Below are 12,246 nucleotides of genomic sequence, written 5' to 3'. Positions count from 1 at the left end.
TACTCGAGTCATGCAGGATGTTCCAAAAGCAGTCTAAAACATCTCATACGTTTCTGTTGAATTTTTTTTTAATTTTACAACATAATTTTATTGCATATCGTTCTTCTAAAGTGCCCTCATGCCCAGATTGCATTTTTTTTCAATTCAGAAACTGTGACAATCAGGCTTTTGTAGCGTGTATTGCAATGTATACTGTAGTTGTTCAGTTGAACCCGAAATCATAAAAACTGGTCAGTCATATCATAATATGTATAGCAATAGCATATTGAATTTCCAAGAGTCTACGCCAATTTTAAATGTCTGTACAAAAAAAAAAAAAAAGACTGGAACCTCATTGAAGGCCCCTCGTGTTATTTAGGGAAAATGAATCCCTTTCTCATCACATAAAAAATGTGAAGAGCTATATAAATTAAATAACCTAATAAGAAATCTCCTTATTTAAAAAAAAAATCACATAAAGAAACTAAAATTGTAAATAAAAAAAATTCCAACTGAAAAACATGCACTTATACGGTATCACCAGCATTGGCCGTTATCACCAACATCGTCGTGAAAAGGTCAAAGAAGATGGAAAGGCCGAGAAGAGAGCGCATGGACCAAAACGCCATTGAACAAGTGCAACATTACTAGAACATTATTCGCACATAAATGCCACAGACTAAAGGCAGCTGCTGCTCGATAAATCCAACTTTCAAAGCTTATAAAGAAACAGTACTGTTCTAGTGATTCCTGATAAATAATGCGTAAAATCTTATAAAATAATAATAAATACCAGATGATTACACAAGCCTCGCTGATATCACATAAAATAGATATTTAAGGTCAAGGAGGATAAAACATCGAGGAAGAAGAGAATTGACCGAACCTGCACTGGAAATTGTGGACAACGTCGAGACTTTACAGAGGTGTTTTGCCATGCAAATCTCACTAAATACTAATGGCCGCTCCAGCAAGAACCAATAGTAAACATCTGCTGCGCTAACACGAAATCATTTGCGACGGTTACAAAACTGAGGGAGAGCACTGGAAATTTGGGGAAGCTTTCTTTCAGTAAAACTACATGACACCCCTCACGTTATTATCAGTAAGGAATCGCTGAAGTGAGTACAAAAAATGTAAAAAAAAAATAAAAATGAATAAATAAATATAAAATTAAAAATAAACAAATAAATAAATATTAATAATAATATTAATAATAATATTAATAATAATAATAATAATTGTAATAATAATGATAATAATGATAATAATAATAATAATAATAATAATAATAATAATAATAATAATAATAAAAACAAAACAGAAAACAGAGAGACAAACGACAAAACGAGAAAAGAGCAGTGGTAAGAGAAACAACTCCACGGAAGATTCATAAGAATGAAAAAAGATGATAATAACGAAAACACCTGGACATGGATGCGAAATGAACATATCAACCGAGAAACTGAATCTCTAATAACTGAAGCACAAGATAACTCGATAAGAACCAACCATATCAAAGCAAGAATCGATAAACACAAGAAAACAGCAAATGCAAACTCTGTAGACAAAGAGACGAAACGATAAACCATATAGTAAGCGAATGAAGCAAGCTTGCCCAAAAGGAATACAAAAACAGGCATGACCAAGTGGGGAGGGTGGTAAACTGGAAATTGTGCAAACAACTGCATTTTGAGCGGACAGACAAATGGTACAAGCATAAACCTGCAACAGCGCTCGAAAACGAGAACCACAAAACCCTATGGGACATGGACATACAGACGGACAAACCCATCCAAGCAAGAAGACCAGATGTCGTAATAATTAACAAGAAAGAAACATCCTGTCAAATCGTGGACTTTGCAGTCCCAGCTGATCACAGGGTGAGTATGAAAGAAAAGGTGAAACAAAGCAAATACTCAGAGCTAGCCAGAGAGTTAAAAGGTATTTAGATGATGAAGAAAGTCTAAATAGTACCGAGAATAGTAGGAGCACTAGGAACAATCCCGAAAAACTTCGAAAAAAGAATGTCAGAAATTAGAATCAGAGGAATAACTGCAAAAGTACAACGACTAACGATAATGAAAACGACTGAAATATTAAGGAAAACCCTTAAATGCGGAGAATAATACAAGACAATATAACGAATAAGCGTTACAGGGAATGAAGAACACCGAAACTGCATATTTACAAGTTCTACACCCCCCCCCCCATCATGCATTCCCCCCATTGTTTCATCACCAATACCCCCCCCCCCAAAAAAAAAGATACCAAAGGGCGAGAAGGGTCAATAAGGACTGGAAGACCGAGGAGCGAGCGCTAACCAGACCTCGGCTGGACAAGCGTAAAGAAAATGGGACCTTGGGGAGGCTGAGTGCCACTCAAATTCCAGTATAAACCAATGGCCACTACCAGCGAGAAATCAATGGTAAGAGGCTGTTGCGATTATGCAAATTCATTTGCAAATGCTATCGAAGGAGGTGGAGAGGGCTGGACGTTTTGGGAGACGTGTTGTCACTCAGCTTCCAGAGAACACCACAGGTTTCCAATCAGATCGTTTGTTGACTAGTGTGAAAGATCTATGTGAGCCGCCAATAATAATAATAATAATAATAGTAATAACAATAACAATAATAATAATAATAATAATAATAATGATAATAATACTAATAATAAAAATAATAATAATAATAATAATAATAGAAGAAGAAGAAGAAGAAGAAATAAATAGACTTACAAATTTAAAATATGTAAAAATACTATTTTAAAAGATACGTTAGCGTTTATAATTTTCGAATTAAATAAAATTGGAATACTTAATGAAAGCCAGTACTATTTTCAAACTTTAGGAGCTGAGTATGGAGGAAATCCATCGTTGTTATTTATTTATTTATTTATTATTTTTAATTTAATACGCAAAGATTTACATGTTTTATTCCCCGTTCCATTTTAAGTTAGTATCGTTTTAAAGACAGGTTTTGTGTCGCTGGAAATTTTATAAGTTCACCTTTGCTGACATTCGCCAAATAAAAGTAATACATTTTACTGGCAAGTCTTTGTTAGAACAGACATGGCGGGCGGAAGATAAAAGATTTATGTGTAATTATGATACGACATGATTCGTAATGTTCAAGCACTCATCAAACTTGCAAATAAAGAGTAAATTAATCAACTTCCTAACAAGATCAACGCATTTTTAATGCGATTAGCGCAACGTTAATTATACGACTATAATTCTTTGATTAGTCCATGTCAAGATGGCTGCCCTTTTCAGAAAAAAATATCTGGTTTCATGTGTTCAAATTATCTTGGGCGAATAAAGAATGTATGGTCGTTTTTTTTTTATGTTTACTGTGAATTTAAATATATTTTATTTTGACAGGTTAAGTATCCGTTTCAATAAGATTTGCTATTTAACTTTTATATTTTTATATGGTTTCTTTTACGGTATATTAATAAACCTCAAGTCATTTAATACTGAATTTCGTCTTCTTGTTAAAAGCTTTCATAGTTCACCTTCTTAATATCTCCAGATATTTAATAGCATTTTAATGTTTGTAGATTGTCTGTATAATGTGTTCCAGGCAATCAATTTTAAATATTAAATTTATTCATAGACTTCGATAATTAGGTGTCGGAATTATTTAGATGAGGATTAATTAACTGTACTATTTGGATTTTATAAAACTAAATTCTCATTTTGGATAAAATTCGATCAACATTTCGGTCTATTTAATCTCAAAGTTTCTTCATGGGTATCTTGTCTGTCTTGTGTATCCTTACAAAATTTCGAAAGGGTATCTTTATTCAACGAGTGTAGAATGCTCCCATTTCGTCAGCTATTATTGTTAAAGTCTTGAGTATTCTATTCTCAGTCTCGTCTATATAAGTGATTGAACCTTAAATTCTTTAACGACCTTCATTGAGAACCGTTTGCTCCTAGCACTTATAGCCTGGTGCATGTACTGAAGAAGGTGAAAAATTAAATCATCGGAAAATTTGTTTGGATGATTCACAAAATAAAAACGCTATTCTTATTATTTGGATTGATCAGAGTACTTTACTCAACTTGAGTCTCATTTTCACAAATTTCGGTCGATGCAACCTCCGACCTTCTTCAAGTGTATCTTGTCGAACTAAATTTTTTTCTGTCGCACTCAGGAATTTAGACGGAATTTCGAAGGGAACTCTTTATTTACTTCACGGGAGTAGTATGCTCTCGTTCCCTCAGTTACATATGACCTCTACCACGAAATGGCTGAGAGTACGAGAGCTTGCTACCTCCGTTAAGGTAAATAAAGATTTTCTGTTTTGAATTCCGTCATAATTCTCGAGTTCGACAAAAAGATTCCGAGTTTAACGTAAGAGTCCTAAGGAAGGTCGGAGATTACATCGACCGAAACGTTGTGAAAATGACATTCAAGATGAGAAATGTAGTATGATAAATCAGAATACAAATAACCAATCCTCATCTACAAAAAATCAGCAATAAGAACGTTAGTCCTAATAATGAAAATTACTTCGATAATACTTATATATTTATGAAAATTCTTACGTTTCATAAAATACACAGTTTTTAGAAATGATTTAATGCATTTGGTTCTGAATACTGTCTCATATTCGATCTTCTCTTGGATATTTTGTTTTATAGCATGCCGACTGTTGAATCTGTGTATTATAACAAAAGAGCCTACCCGTTTCTTAATGTTCATGTATGTAAACATAGGAAACTCTCATCCAAACACAGCTAAAGTACTCGCCTGTAAAATACGATAACATTAATTTTTACCTACAGACATAATGACCATACATATATGACTTTATCCTCTTACTACATTATATTAAATTCTTACTAGCGTTAGTGGGATTTGAAGAAAGCTGAGTATAGTGCGATATTTCGAGAATAATTCCCGTCCGTACTACTTGTGTTCAACTTAAATTTAAACTTTACATATGTAGGCAGATATATATATATATATATATATATATATATATATATATATGTGTGTGTGTGTGTGTGTGTGTGTGTATGTGTGTGTGTGCGCGCACACGTACACAGAGCTGCAGAAAACAGGAGGAAGTAGTGAAAGGAGATATCTACTGCTAACACAGCCATCTGAGAACTCACAAATGATCAGCCACGATCGAACCGACGGGAGAACCATCATACTGGTTACGAGTGATTGCTGATGATTATATATATATATATATATATATATATATATATATATATATATAAAATGAACGCGTCTGTGTATCTATCTGTCTGTGTATCTATCTGTCTGTGTGTCTGTGTACATTTTCTTACGCAATAACTCTGTCAATTTTTAGTCTACAGACTCGAAATTTGATATACAGGTTACTGAGATTTGGGAAAATCGATGTGATCGGTTTTGAGCCAGAAATTTGGCGATTAAGGAGTCAAAGTTCAACAATTTGATCTTTGAGAACTCTGCCAAACCCCTCCAACAATGTTGCATCCACGCACTTGAAATTTTAGATATAGGTTCCTTGGACATTGATCTAACTTAATAACTTTATTTGAGGCCAAAACAATAAATTTTAAGGGGTCATAATAGGGGTCAAAGTTTTTAAAAAATTGACCTTTGCGGTCTCTTCCAAATAACTCAGACGATTTCTGGTCTAAATATTTGAAATTTTACATAAAGGGTATTCAGAGATAGGGCAAGATTTTTCATCAGTTTGGGTCGAAATTTTTAGTTACCAATGTATAAATGTATGTATGTATATCTGTTTGCATGTCTGCCTTAAACTTTCAATAGATTGACGGATTTTACCAAGGTCAGTATCGTTTTAAAGTTCGATCGTTCATACGACAAATATCGAAAAATTGGCTAAAAACATTAATATCTTCCCCTTCAACTAGGCACTTTTCTACAGGAGGGAGTCACTTTTTTCGTCGATATTTTTAAAAGTTATCCTCTCCTTTAGATTATGTAGCCTTAATTTTAAAAAAATGTCGCTTCCGGTTTGGCGGTGGTCGTAACAGCATAAACGTTAGATTTTACCCCGTTCTTTTCCTCCTTTGCGGTACGGGTTCGGGCCTGCCTTCCTACTACCACTTTTTTTTTTTTTGCTCAACATACACATCCAAACGCCGGGCACCGCCGGGCGCCCATGCTAGTTTATATATATATATATATATATATATATATATATATATATATATATATTCTATTAATAAAAACTGAGTCTGTGTAGCTTAACCAAAATAATAGCTCTTAATTTCTTTTAGTTTGTGTCCGCACGTTACACATCTGCATCGCGCTGCATTCTATAGATTGCCTTTATTTAAAAAAATGCTTCAACCAAACTACATTAACCAGTTTACAAATTTTAATTATCCAGACGAAGGCTATTAAATAAAACTATTGGTTCAGTTCTCATTGTAAGAGGCGGTGGTGTTGTAGTCGAAACTGACGTGAACAAACAACGTGGGTGTTACTTTGAAAACGGCCATTTTGTAGACAACCTTCTGGCAAGTTCGTATTCTGTCAGCTTTACAGAGTCGTGCAAACAGCTGATGATTGTAACCTTTCCGAGATTAGTCTAAAAAGAAAATTCGTAAAATGGTTACAGCCACGCGGAATACATTTCGGTCTTTTTACTTCTAAGCGTCATATGACGTCGACCTCTACACACATTCCGAGGAACTCCGGGTGTCCCTACTAGCATTCAACAGGTGTCATCAACTATTTGTATTATCATGTATTAAAACGTCTAAGTCTTCGCTCAGATCCCCCATACACCCACCGGAAATAAGTAACACGAGAGTCAATAATTGGGATTGAAAAGTCAACGCTCCAGATAAGGACAACTCTCCTTCAAAAATGCTTGATCAACCTAGTCGATACAGACATTTTAAAACTTTCCCTGTATTTGTACAGATTGTTGTGGATTTATACAAGAAACAATGACGAATTCGCAAACATATTACCGTCTTTAGAGTTAAAATCAGAAGCACACTATAAATTGCTTTCTGTCGAATATAATGTCGAATAAACAACTTCTAACCGCCTCTATGTGCTGTTCGACATTTGCTTATAACATTGAGCACGGGAAAACAATTATGTTACGAAGATAAAGCGTGTTTAGTAAGTGACCGCGTTTCTAAACTGTATATAATCGGCTCAAAATAGGTGTCAGGAGCAAAGATTACAAATTCAACGTTTGGCATCATCCATCTTGTCATCCTAAACGATTACCCAAAGCCCTGACAACTGCAAGCTAAAATAAACGGTTTCAAAAATACAAGCACATTACGGATAGGATACTTGGGCGTTAACTGATTTTATAGCTCGTGATTTTTGAATCAGGGGATTAACTTACTCTGTTTCAAATAGACAAATGTGCTTTCAATCATGGCGAAAATTATTTGCGTTTCTTCTATATATATTTTAATATAATTGTATTAAAATCGATATTATTTTCTGCAATCAGTCAAACACATGCTCACAAACAAATACACACACAATACACACGCACCCGCACACACACTCATCTATCTATCTATCTATCTATCTATCTCTCTCTCTCTCTCTCTCTCTCTCTCTATATATATATATATATATATATATATATATATATATGTAGGTAGGTAGGTGTGTGTCTTTGGGAAAATATGTATTTATTAATAATTAGCAGGTCATTGTATTTTTTCTGTTTTTTTTTCTGGTTTTAAGATACGCCGAAATATAATTTTTTAAATCATGCACATTTATTAATACTATTGTAGAAACAACACTTTATTAGTTTTTATATGTTGTCCAATATATAATAGTATCCTCCTTGGATGTAGTCTGGTCAATACTCAAGGAGAAATATTTACGGCACTGATTCGTAGCCGAATGGCGCCGACTGTCAATGTAACGGTTGTAGGTTCAATCCATGGCTGGGGAAAGGTGTTTGTCTAGCCGCACTGATGAGTTGTGATACAACGAAACAGTAATCTATGTGGATGACAATATATATATATATATATATATATATATATATATATATATATACCTTGTTTCCTGATGAACCGCTCCCTTAAGTAATAACACTTTATCAAATCTCCAATACTAACGATTGATACAACACTACCCCAATGATTTCTGTACATACACTAACCCTTATCCCCGAGCGGTTTCTTAACCTTGAAAAGTGGTGAACCCCATTTAAAAAAAAGTGCCTTGCTTCTAATTTTCGTATGATGCGAGTTGTAAAAATAATCATCTTATAACTATCTAGAATAACCCATTTTCTACGTACAAGAATTCTACTAGTTAAATATATAAAATAGATGCGATGAAGTACACTTCTGTCATCTCATATTCTTTATCATAAGAACTCGTACTTGATCAGTTTGAAAGATATAACATTTGAGCAGTATTTATATAGTCATACGATAGCAAAACAACAACGATACTAAACAGTATTTTTTCACTTGTGTTCGAAATAACCTTAGATGTATTGATAAATTTACTGAAATAAGAACTTATGAATTTCATTTTTCAGAAGAAAAAATGACACTATAAGCATTATAAAGTATTCGCCTTTATTCTAGATTATATCTAAGATTTTAATAACATTTCCAAAATAAACACACACACATGTCTCGTTACTTTGTTTTGTAGATTCACATGATTATAAATAAAATATTTGTTAAGAACTCAATATAAATATATAATATATAGATTCACATGATTATAAATAAAAATGTTTGTTAAGAATTTAATATAAAGTTCTGCACGATGAAAAATATCAATAATTTACCAGAAAAATCAACAAAAAATGATAACTGTTTTCAGGTCACTTAGTGCACGGTTAAAGAGGGATAATTATTAGATGCATTAACTTTGGAATTGCGATAATTACGACAAACACATATTGTTATCTTTTAATGATCGGCCTGAGTGTTTATATGTTGTCACTTTTGTAACAGTCATTTCTTCTCGTCGTCAATGTTTCGTCTTGTAAATATATAAAAATAAGTTTCTTTTTTTTTCATGCAGAAATTAACACAGGGATACATTCGCTGAGAGTTTTCAAAAAGAGGTTTATTTGAAACTAATTAAGTCAGGAGATGAATATCGACTAATGTTTAATCAAATTAACATCTAAACGTGCTTGAAATAATTGACGCACATATTCATGTTAGTAATTAGATTACATAATGTTCTATATTATTGTTGTTGTCTCATTTTAACGGCTTCCAGGGAAATAATCACCTGAAAAATATTTGTATTTTTTCGTGTAAAAAGAAACGTCACGTCATTCATAATCATATCATTGTCTTGTCTACGGTTTGATGTGCTAATTGCCATGCCTCATCTTTAAGTCAAACGTCTCTAGCAACAATGTTTTGCATGTCGGGGATATCATAATATGCAGCAAGTATGTCAATTATTAAAATCACACTAGCATACTAAATCCCCATTGACTTCGGTTCCCTACTATATAAAAAAATGTTGAAAATAATACAATATTATATTAGAGTAATAAGGTATCAGTGCAGTTTTTGTTTATTGACTCTCGGAATGGAATATAGTCCAAATACCGGGTGAGTCACGAGAAACATATATTTTTGATTCAGCGTTTTTAACATATGAGTCATAAGAAAACACAGTGTAGCATGAGACAATGAACTGGAAAAAATCAATTCAAAATCCATAACTAAAACAAAATTTAAAGTAAAAGATAAACTAATAGCAACAAACAAAACTGCATCTTAAGCAGGTTTAAATATTACCTTTATTACTCCCTATCCTTTACTCAATGAGAGCAAGGAGCCTTTTAAAAGCATCCGTTACCTGTGACTCACACTGTGTAAATATCGGAAAAAATCCACTGTGTCTCTAAATAAAGATGATGTCACAACTCTTTCGTCTACTTCATAAAATGTTACGGCCATTCTCATAATGATATTGATTATACGTTCGAATTAAAATTATATTATTATGATTTTTACCTGTATTACTTTCGTCTTATAATCCCTAAGTACTTGTGACGTCGTGTATAAAGTACTTGATTAAATGCAGTTACAAGTTACACCCATCAGTTCCAATGGGTGTTGAAAGTTCAATCCAAAAGGCGGCTGGCGCTAAAAATACAAGTGTGAATAACTTAGGACTTCAAGCCAGTTACGGCTGATGAAAATGAACATGCTACTCCCGTAGATTAAAAAAACACGTTCTTTTCACAATTCTGTGCAGATTATCGAGTCCGACATAGTGATTCCCAAGTTCGACATAACGCATTTGAAACAGTCCAGAGTTTACATCAGAATAACATTTAAAATTAAAACAGATGTCCTAGTCATTTAAATAATAAGAGTGTAGAAAATGATATTTGTACATTCCAATGTTTTCTTTGTTCTTTTTATATAAATAATTGGTCAAATATATGAAGGAAATGAGAAAGTTTTGTGAAATATTAGGTTCTATTAAGGTACATGAAATTATTTTGAAATTACCAATAATAACATTTTAAGAAAATATTTCCTTTTCTTACAGGAAAAAAAGGTTAAACGAGTATGGATTGAATGTTTTATTTTCTGCATTTTCAAATTAATCTTTAAAGATTTACGGTATTTAATGTGTTTTGTAATATAAATGAATTTCATTTGAATTCATTTTTAAGAATTGCTTTATGTCTTAAAATTATCCTACCTTAATTCTTTAGCAATTTTATGTTCTTGCATTGTAAGCCACACATTTTTAATACGATGTGTATAAAATAATTCACAAACCATATAGTAAATGATATTGAAAGTGTCTTACCTTAATAAATTTTTAAAAAATCCCCTTGTAAATCCAAATGATTATTTTCAGACTTATCCTGTAAAAGTACAAAGAAAAACTGAATTTAGTCATGCACAAACACAATATATATGAGTTTTACATTAAATATTATAAATGATTTCCATCTACATAGATTAGGTCTTAATATCTTCTAATAATTTTTTTTATTTCTTTCAAAAGCTAATGGATTAATTTTATGTAATGTACATTCTGTTGCACTTAAAATCATTGAAAATGTTATATCTATATCATTAATTGTTAGATGAAAGATAATGTTTTTAAATTGCAACAAAATGTACATTACATAAAATAAATCGAAGATAATTTTTTGATTCAATTAAAATTAAATTTGTATGCCTTACTGTGTAAAATTTATAAAAGTGCACTTTGAAGATAAACAAATTTCAAATTGAATCTTGTACCTTTATTTTAAAAGCCTATAGTAAAAACAATTTTAACAACTTTCATGTCTTCAATGAAATGATTTTCTAACTTGCATCTTATCTTTTTAAGATTATATCTTAAAACTCTCCTTCTCCCTATTTCAGTTTGTATTTCTCCTCACATCACAACTCATTTTGCAACCCCTCTTTGTATTATTACAGGTCTAAATATTCTCTCTGTTTAAGTTTGTATTTCTCCCTACACCATAACTCCTTTTTGCAACCCCTGCTTTGTATTATTACGGGTCTGAATATTCTCTCTGTTTCAGTTTGTGTTTTTCCTCACGCCACAATTCATTTTTGCAACATCCTCTTTGTAATACAGGTCTGAATAATGAGACAATCTAAAAAATTTTAACAAAAACTTTAAAATAACTTTTTTAGATAATTTTTTTAAAACCTCTTTCGGAATAGAAAGTCTTTAAAATTTAATAAGGAACATATTTCATATAGATTTCATTAACAAATATTCAGTACAGAACGAGAAAAATAGAGATGAACATTTACAAAGGATTATATAACTGGTTACGGTCAATAGTAGTCTTCGCCAGCGAAAATCTTTTGTTTTTAAACTATTGTTATTATTATTATTATTATTTAAAATATTTGTGTCCTGCTCTTTCGCGCGAAGACTAATTTTTGTAAATAATTTTTATGTGAACCTAAAATATATGTGGCAAAAATAACTAATCGAATTAAACTTGTCAATAAATTCATTTTATTGCTTATTTTAATAATACTGCAACAGGCAAACCTAGTAGTTTGTTCGTGTCGATGTTGCTTTAATAGCAGATCCTCAGCAGCAGCAACAGCAGCAGCAAATAATCATATATTATTCAGTCGCACAATTTAAATAAAGTGCATTGTGTACGACAAAAATCCGTCAATTAAATAATAGATTCGGTCTCTGCTGAAACAAGAATCTTTACACGTCATTTCAATAAGAAAAAAACAACAGAAACAGTCAGTCGTACATTGATTGGACAACATTTTGGCCGTACATTTGTAGAAAAATCACA

General features: G+C 32.1%; 1 long non-coding RNA gene across 1 annotated transcript in view; it reads right to left on the bottom strand.

The window, feature by feature from the left end:
* Positions 1-10,823, bottom strand: part of LOC145247278 (uncharacterized) — a 1,304,641-nt gene extending 1,293,818 nt beyond the window's left edge. Inside the window, exon 1 of the long non-coding RNA XR_013863231.1 lies at positions 10,764-10,823. This is a non-coding gene — a long non-coding RNA (uncharacterized LOC145247278). The remainder of the gene's footprint in view (positions 1-10,763) is intronic.
* Positions 10,824-12,246: the final 1,423 nt, after the last annotated feature.

This window comes from Euprymna scolopes, chromosome 25, assembly GCF_053919585.1.
Source record: "Euprymna scolopes isolate OS-2025 chromosome 25, ASM5391958v1, whole genome shotgun sequence".
Lineage (NCBI taxonomy): Eukaryota > Metazoa > Mollusca > Cephalopoda > Sepiida > Sepiolidae > Euprymna > Euprymna scolopes.
The sequence above is the reverse complement of the archived record's forward strand: the minus strand, read 5'-3'. Positions and strand labels throughout refer to the sequence as shown.